This window comes from Pyxicephalus adspersus, chromosome 6, assembly GCF_032062135.1.
Source record: "Pyxicephalus adspersus chromosome 6, UCB_Pads_2.0, whole genome shotgun sequence".
Taxonomy (NCBI): domain Eukaryota; kingdom Metazoa; phylum Chordata; class Amphibia; order Anura; family Pyxicephalidae; genus Pyxicephalus; species Pyxicephalus adspersus.
Genome location: NC_092863.1, coordinates 796,661 through 803,098, shown reverse-complemented (window position 1 = coordinate 803,098; position 6,438 = coordinate 796,661). Strand labels below are relative to the sequence as shown.

The window sequence follows — 6,438 nt, the reverse complement described above, 5'->3', positions numbered from 1 at the left end:
AGCTCTGACATATACCATAGTGCTGTACAGAGAACACTTAGCCACTTCCATCAGTCTCTATACAGAGGAGCTGACACTCTAATGCCCCCCCACAGTCACACACTTATTAAACATTGATATAACACAATAACATTAGGTGACCATTCTTGCATAGCATATTAAGTAAAGTTCAGACTTAGGTGGGGTGAAAACTATTTGAACATTTCTAATTTCTTGCTTGCACAGAAGGTTGAAGGTTGGTTGATGAACACCTCACAGGCACGGAATGTATTTACTGTACACACTATGAGTAATCTCTGCTTGTTTTGAACTTAGATTCATTTTCAGTGACAAAACATAGCCTGTGAGTGATAAATGGGTCACAAATGGGGGTCACCGAGGGGCCACTGGTCATATAGCGCTTTAAATGCCTGCAGCTTTAAGTGGGCCCTGGGGTCCCTGTTACTCCTCATTCCAAGATCTGTGCTCTCCAGAGAAAACTGCCATAATGTGACATAGAGCAAGCCACAATCTTACACTAAATGTGCTCTAAAGATTAGTTTTATGGCTGCTAAATGTAAAGATTTTCCTACAAAAAACATGATTACTACAGATAGTACATAAAGCAAAGGCTGTGATGTTCGCTGTGTCAGTCATAGCTCTGCCATGGAGAAATATCTATCATAAGGGCAGAGCAGACATGTTACTACACAAAACTGTGTGCAAGTCTCCAAATGAACCAAATCCATGGCTGAATCACACAGCATACAATGTTTCCTACTGAGTGTCCCAAAAAGAGAGAATGAAAGGAAGGGTGGGGAGAAGAGAATGGGGGAGAAGGAGAGAGGCAAAGAGAGGGAGAGAAAAGGAGCAGAAGAAAGTAAAAGTGAGAGAGAGGGAGAAGGAGAGAGAAATGAGGAAAGGGAAGAGAAAGAATAGAGAAGGGAAATATAGGAAAGGAAAGAAAGAGAGGAGACATAGAAAGAGAAAATAAGAGGAAAGAAAGAATGACAATGGGAAGAATAGAGAAAAGAGTAAAGAAAGTAAAAGTGAGAAACAACAAAGAACTAAAGGGTTAGGAAGGAGTAATCCAAGTTGTGGCCCTTTATTTGCAGATTGGTGTGATCTGAGCGGCAGTCACACATTGATGTGGGCTGGAAATGAAGCAGACATTCTAAACAGTAGAGAAACATGTTGTGAGATCAGTATGAGCGCTTCTTCCCTATGGGGGGCAATGTGTAGTTTCACTTTTACAAGGAAGCAGAATTCACCCCCCTCTCCCCTCGTAGGCGAGCCTGAAAGTTTCTAAACTTCTCAAAGCCGGGCTAAATATAAATAACGTGGAAAGGCAAATACTTTCTAAAGGTCACAATTCACACAAATTTGCACGGCTGCCAAGCAAGAAAAAGCGATCTGAGAGTCCCTGGAGCTTGCTGAGCACAGCAAGAGGGACGCTTTGCGATGAGAGATGCAGGGCCGCGCTTTGAACGTTAACCCCACGCTCATGCTTTAATCCGCTCATGTATATGCACTAATGTCACTGCAAAGACTGACACATCTCAGAATACAGCCGTGGTAACTAAGCATCAATATGGCGGCACGGTGTCAATGGTAAAGTCTAAGGCTTCTCATACCTTCAGCCCAGCAACATGAGCTCCTGTGTTGCTGAAGAGACAGGTGCTCTTTAACCCACACACAGAGGTCTGGGAGCATTCAGCACTCTCTAATCACATTACCAAACCTGAAAGAAATGATTCTCATGGGTTTATTAAGGGGAACTCCCTCCAGCATCCTGTCTGAGTACAATAGTTTCTCTATACACCCTCTGTATGGGCATAGATGTCACATGATAACATTTCCATAACAGATTCTGCTTAGTACATTCATCTGAATCATCACCTCAATCCTTCCTTACATTCACCAGGCCTTAACCCCGATATTGCTATGTGAGAAGCGGTCCCCAATGTAATAGTCACAGCCGTGCATTGGAAACTACAAGTGGATGAGATGATGAACATTGAGCAGACGCGGTCCTAGACTTTAATCCCAAAGAAATGATGTGCAGCCGAGCCTGGAGTGAGTGCATATAGACAGGAAGTGGCCGTTAGGAGATCAATAACACTGATATAGAAAAAGGATAAATAAAGTATTAATATACATGGTGATAGTTTATGATTTGTGATGCTACAGTAACGCCATCCTGTATATGGGATTATTTATTAAAATCATATAAATTGTTTCTGGCTGACGCCGCCGGTGTTTCGCGCAGTCACAAAGCTCAGAACGGCGCGTTGCTCTGGCGGTCTCGGCCATTTGATATGGTAAGCAGGATGTCTATACATATTTATGTACGGACTGACGTTCTCCTGGGAAAGCCCAGATGAAATGAAAATACATTTTTATCAATATTCAGCCCGGACACCGGCAATGTTCCAATAACCCGTTCAGCTCCGTCGGCCCAGAGATCCGTCCGTGACGTTCCGTATTCATCCAGCGCAGATTATTCTGGCCAGGCGCTGAGTCTAATCATTGCTGAATCATTAAACTCGCTAATTAGCCATCATGCACCATGAATAATTGTCAGAGAGACGTGGAAATAACGGGCAGCGCGTGGATCTCATTTATATCTCTAATAATAAAAAATTATCCAAAAAACCTGGACGGGAATCTTGTGAGAAATACATGGGGATTTTATTTGCATGAACTGAACACTCTCTCGTACTTATTGCTAGATTGTAAGCTCACAAGGCCAGCCCCCCCCAATTGTATTGTCTATACTGTATTCTGTACAGCACTACAGCAGATGATGGTGCTATATAACCTTACAATCATACAGTAACAAGCTGTTCTAATGCTGCAGATGCGGAGAGACTTCTCACGCCAAGGGGAAGAGATAAATGTATCATTGAAGAAGGAACATAACATTCCTCCGGGACTCTGTCACTGTTATTCCCTGGAAAAGCACAGAGCAGCCGAGGCTGTCTGACCATCTACTGACCTCCAATATATGGCGGAGTCATGACGGGTCACCAAGTGCTAAAACCTTGGAAATAATTATTTACAGACAGGAAAGGTCAGAACCCTCTGTCACACAAACAGTCCTTAGATAAGGTGGCTGCATTCGTTTTCTTATGCAAGCACTGACAATACCTGTAGTTCCCACCAGAAATCCAGTGTCATCATCATTTCCTGCACACGTTATGGATTGCACTAGTAGACCAAATCAGGACTTGGGTGACTACATTTCCTCATCCGCTGCCGTACAGTGAGGGGTTGTCACCTTACAGGAAGTGCATTACTGATAGGATCTCCAATGAGAAAAGTAATGCAGCCACATTAAGGAGTGTCTGTAGTATATCCAGGGAGCTGCTACTGAATAGTAAACCCCACGGGGTCCCTGTGGGTGTGAAGTTGGCCCCTGAGGTATACAGACAATGTAGCCGGGGGAATGATTTTTGTATTTACTCTGTAACGGATCTTAGACTTGAGAAAGACTTTCCTGGCAGCAGGATGCAGAGTTGTGCTGAGGGCTGGGAGCTGGCAATGGTCCATTGTGCCAAGCGGCTCCGCGTGTCACATTGGCACCATTGTACTCCACCAGCTCTGAGTGTTACCGCCGTCCCCTCCCGGCGACTACCAGGAACAACGCACCGCACCGTGCAAATACATTGAATCATGGCCTGAAGGTAGGAAAAGATACAGCAAGAAGTATTAAATCATTCCATGGATCACCAAGACACGGCAGCTCTGTGTACTGTGTGTACTGCCCCACAACAACCAATCAGATCTCATCTTATACTGCAGAAACAACACAAATGAAAGCTGTGTACATCTCCGAACTCCGAAATCTTCTTGCAGGAATAACATTTCTCATGCATGTATTTTGGGGTTTCCCTGGAGTTCAGAATCCCATATAGAAATATTCTCCGATAATGAGCATCCAGTTTCTAGTATCCGTCTCCACCAATCAGGACGGAGCTCCAGCAGTCGGCTAGATACAAGTAGACACCTGGCGCCGGGCACTCGGAGGTCAGGATAAATCCCAGGATTACCACGCACTGAACTTCTACAAGAAAACTAGCAAATGTAACAAAAGACAATTAACAATCAATTCCCTGAAATCTCCACTAATCTCTGATTCCCAAATTTCTGCACAGCGCTGGGGAAAACTAGGGGTGAGGTGCTGCAAACTTCTAGTGACACAAAAACATAAAAGGCCTTGTGAAAGAACAACTTCTGATACCACTCAAATAAAGGTCAAACAACACAACAAACCAACCACAAACATGTAACAGATAAAGAGAAATAATAAATATTCCAGCTTGTCCTGCCTCCCGAGCTTGCTGATTGGACAGCCAGGTGTCCATTATCAGTCCACAGTACAGACCCCGCACAACCTTTAACGTGACCCCTCTTCATTTCCACCAGAATGTGACGCTTGACTATGGAAAGAATAGAAAGCTGCATGCAACATGAAACGTCCTTTACAATTAAAGTGTACCTGTCATAACAGAAGTGTCAGGACCTGTCAGGTTATTGGAGTTCCCCGGCCTTAATCATTTCACTCAGGGGCCATGGAGACATAAATTCCCAACATTGCCTGGGATATTTCACCCAAAGATATTTCTGAAGCCCACTTAGAGGGCCTGGAGAGGACGCAGAATCATTCTTACAGAATGGCGATATAATGAGTGGGCCGCTCTCACCAGAAACAAAGTCATTTTTTTTTGCCGGGAGCCATAAAGCTGAATTAATCATCATATTGAGTATAAGAATGCAGCGCGGCCGTGCCACACAGCGTTCTCCCGCAACGTATGGATAAAACATGAAGCGAGCGAGGGGAAAACACGCAGAGCTACATGAAAGCAATCCCCCCGTGAATAGCGAGTGACTTCGCTCTCCTTCCGCCCACTCGCACATCCAGAACCGCCACAAACAAAAGAATTCTTCTTCTCGCAGATCAGAGCACAAGTATGGCCCGGGATGGCGGGTGGCAATTGTAGAAAAACAAGCTGCCCTGCCGGGCCCGGAGGTGGCACTTAATTTTATAAACATCGCCCATCCTGACCATGGCTATTAAAGAAGAGGACCTGTCACTACCAGTGCCGCACTGATCATTGGGTGATAAGCGGACGTTAGGAGATCCTTCGGGTATCTTGTAAAGCACAGACCACAAAATGGCTAGCTTGGCCAGCGTACTAAAACCAAATACTTTAAAATAAAACTTCTTACCTTGACACTGGAATCCTTGTTTCCCGAAACCCCTGCAATGAGAAGAATTGGAAAGGTTAGTTGGTTGTTCCAATGGCGTCACAGAGCACACAATACAAATGTAACAAAGTCCTTCACTGATGGGAGCCCATTCATATATATATATTCATATGACATAGGTTCACAGGTCATGTATAGGTCACATGGTATGTTGTGTTATTATTACATTACTATATACACATACGTGCAGGGTGAATGATGCAGCCGGGGATTTGAGCAGCTCTGTCTACGATCGGAATGGTTAGCAAATTACAGAATAAATAGGTGTGGGAGACGGAGCTTTGCCCTTTTTTCCTAGGCCTCAGTGGGCAATATGGCGGCCACCAGTGGGGTCCCCAGCTGTAAGCCATGTGTGTGTTTCCCATTACACTGACAGCAATGTTATTTACTGCGCTCGGTCCAGGCGGACGCAGTTCCCACGCACAAACATCTGTGAGAATGTAGCATGGCCGGGTAACACACACAGGAGGGGAGGGAGACAAATCTGAGAGCACAATGGTGAACTGACCAACCATGTGACCCCAAGATTGGAGATGCCAATGACTCCGCCATCATATAGGGAGCCGCTATACGCACATCAGGAGGGATTGCATGCAGGGATCACCACAAACTCACAACACAAATTCCTGTCCATGTCCTGTAAGGAATGAGGGGCCCGGACAGATATTACAGGAAGAGAATATTGCAATGTTGCTTTGGCTGACACATTCCCCAATGGTGACCCCGAGATTTCCCAACTCATAATTCTAACAGCACAAGAGCTGCGCTACAGTCACACCAAACTACACATAGCCTCTGACCCCGAAACCACAACGCACCATTGTTGTGTACACAAATCTACACACTCATTATACACCCCCAGGGCTAAATAGCAACCACCGAGCAAAGAGGAACAGCCACACATCAACTGTCAACAGGTACATGGACCCCAGGGGACACAGGAGCAGCAAAGTGTAATACAGGAGAGGAGCGGGGTATAGAGAGTTATAGAGGAAGGAGCAGAGTCCTCCCGCAGAGTATTTCAGGAGAGGAGAGTTATAGAGGAAGGAGCAGAGTCCTCCCGCAGAGTATTTCAGGAGAGGAGAGTTATAGAGGAAGGAGCAGAGTCCTCCCGCAGAGTAATACAGGAGAGGAGAGTTATAGAGGAAGGAGCAGAGTCCTCCAGCAGAGTATTTCAGGAGAGGAGAG

General features: G+C 45.2%; 1 protein-coding gene and 2 long non-coding RNA genes across 3 annotated transcripts in view; 2 read left to right on the top strand and 1 right to left on the bottom strand.

Annotated features, from left to right (window-relative positions):
- The window catches only part of LOC140332864 (uncharacterized), a 7,249-nt gene extending 5,108 nt beyond the window's left edge, over positions 1 to 2,141 (top strand). The window contains exon 3 of the long non-coding RNA XR_011921234.1: positions 1,904 to 2,141. This is a non-coding gene — a long non-coding RNA (uncharacterized lncRNA). The remainder of the gene's footprint in view (positions 1 to 1,903) is intronic.
- The window catches only part of PRKCA (protein kinase C alpha), a 104,921-nt gene extending 99,693 nt beyond the window's left edge, over positions 1 to 5,228 (bottom strand). Inside the window, exon 1 of the mRNA XM_072414084.1 lies at positions 5,212 to 5,228. The gene's annotated coding sequence lies outside the window, so the exon portion shown is untranslated. The remainder of the gene's footprint in view (positions 1 to 5,211) is intronic.
- The window catches only part of LOC140332865 (uncharacterized), a 359,753-nt gene extending 353,318 nt beyond the window's left edge, over positions 1 to 6,435 (top strand). The window contains exon 2 of the long non-coding RNA XR_011921235.1: positions 6,235 to 6,435. This is a non-coding gene — a long non-coding RNA (uncharacterized lncRNA). The remainder of the gene's footprint in view (positions 1 to 6,234) is intronic.
- Positions 6,436 to 6,438: the final 3 nt, after the last annotated feature.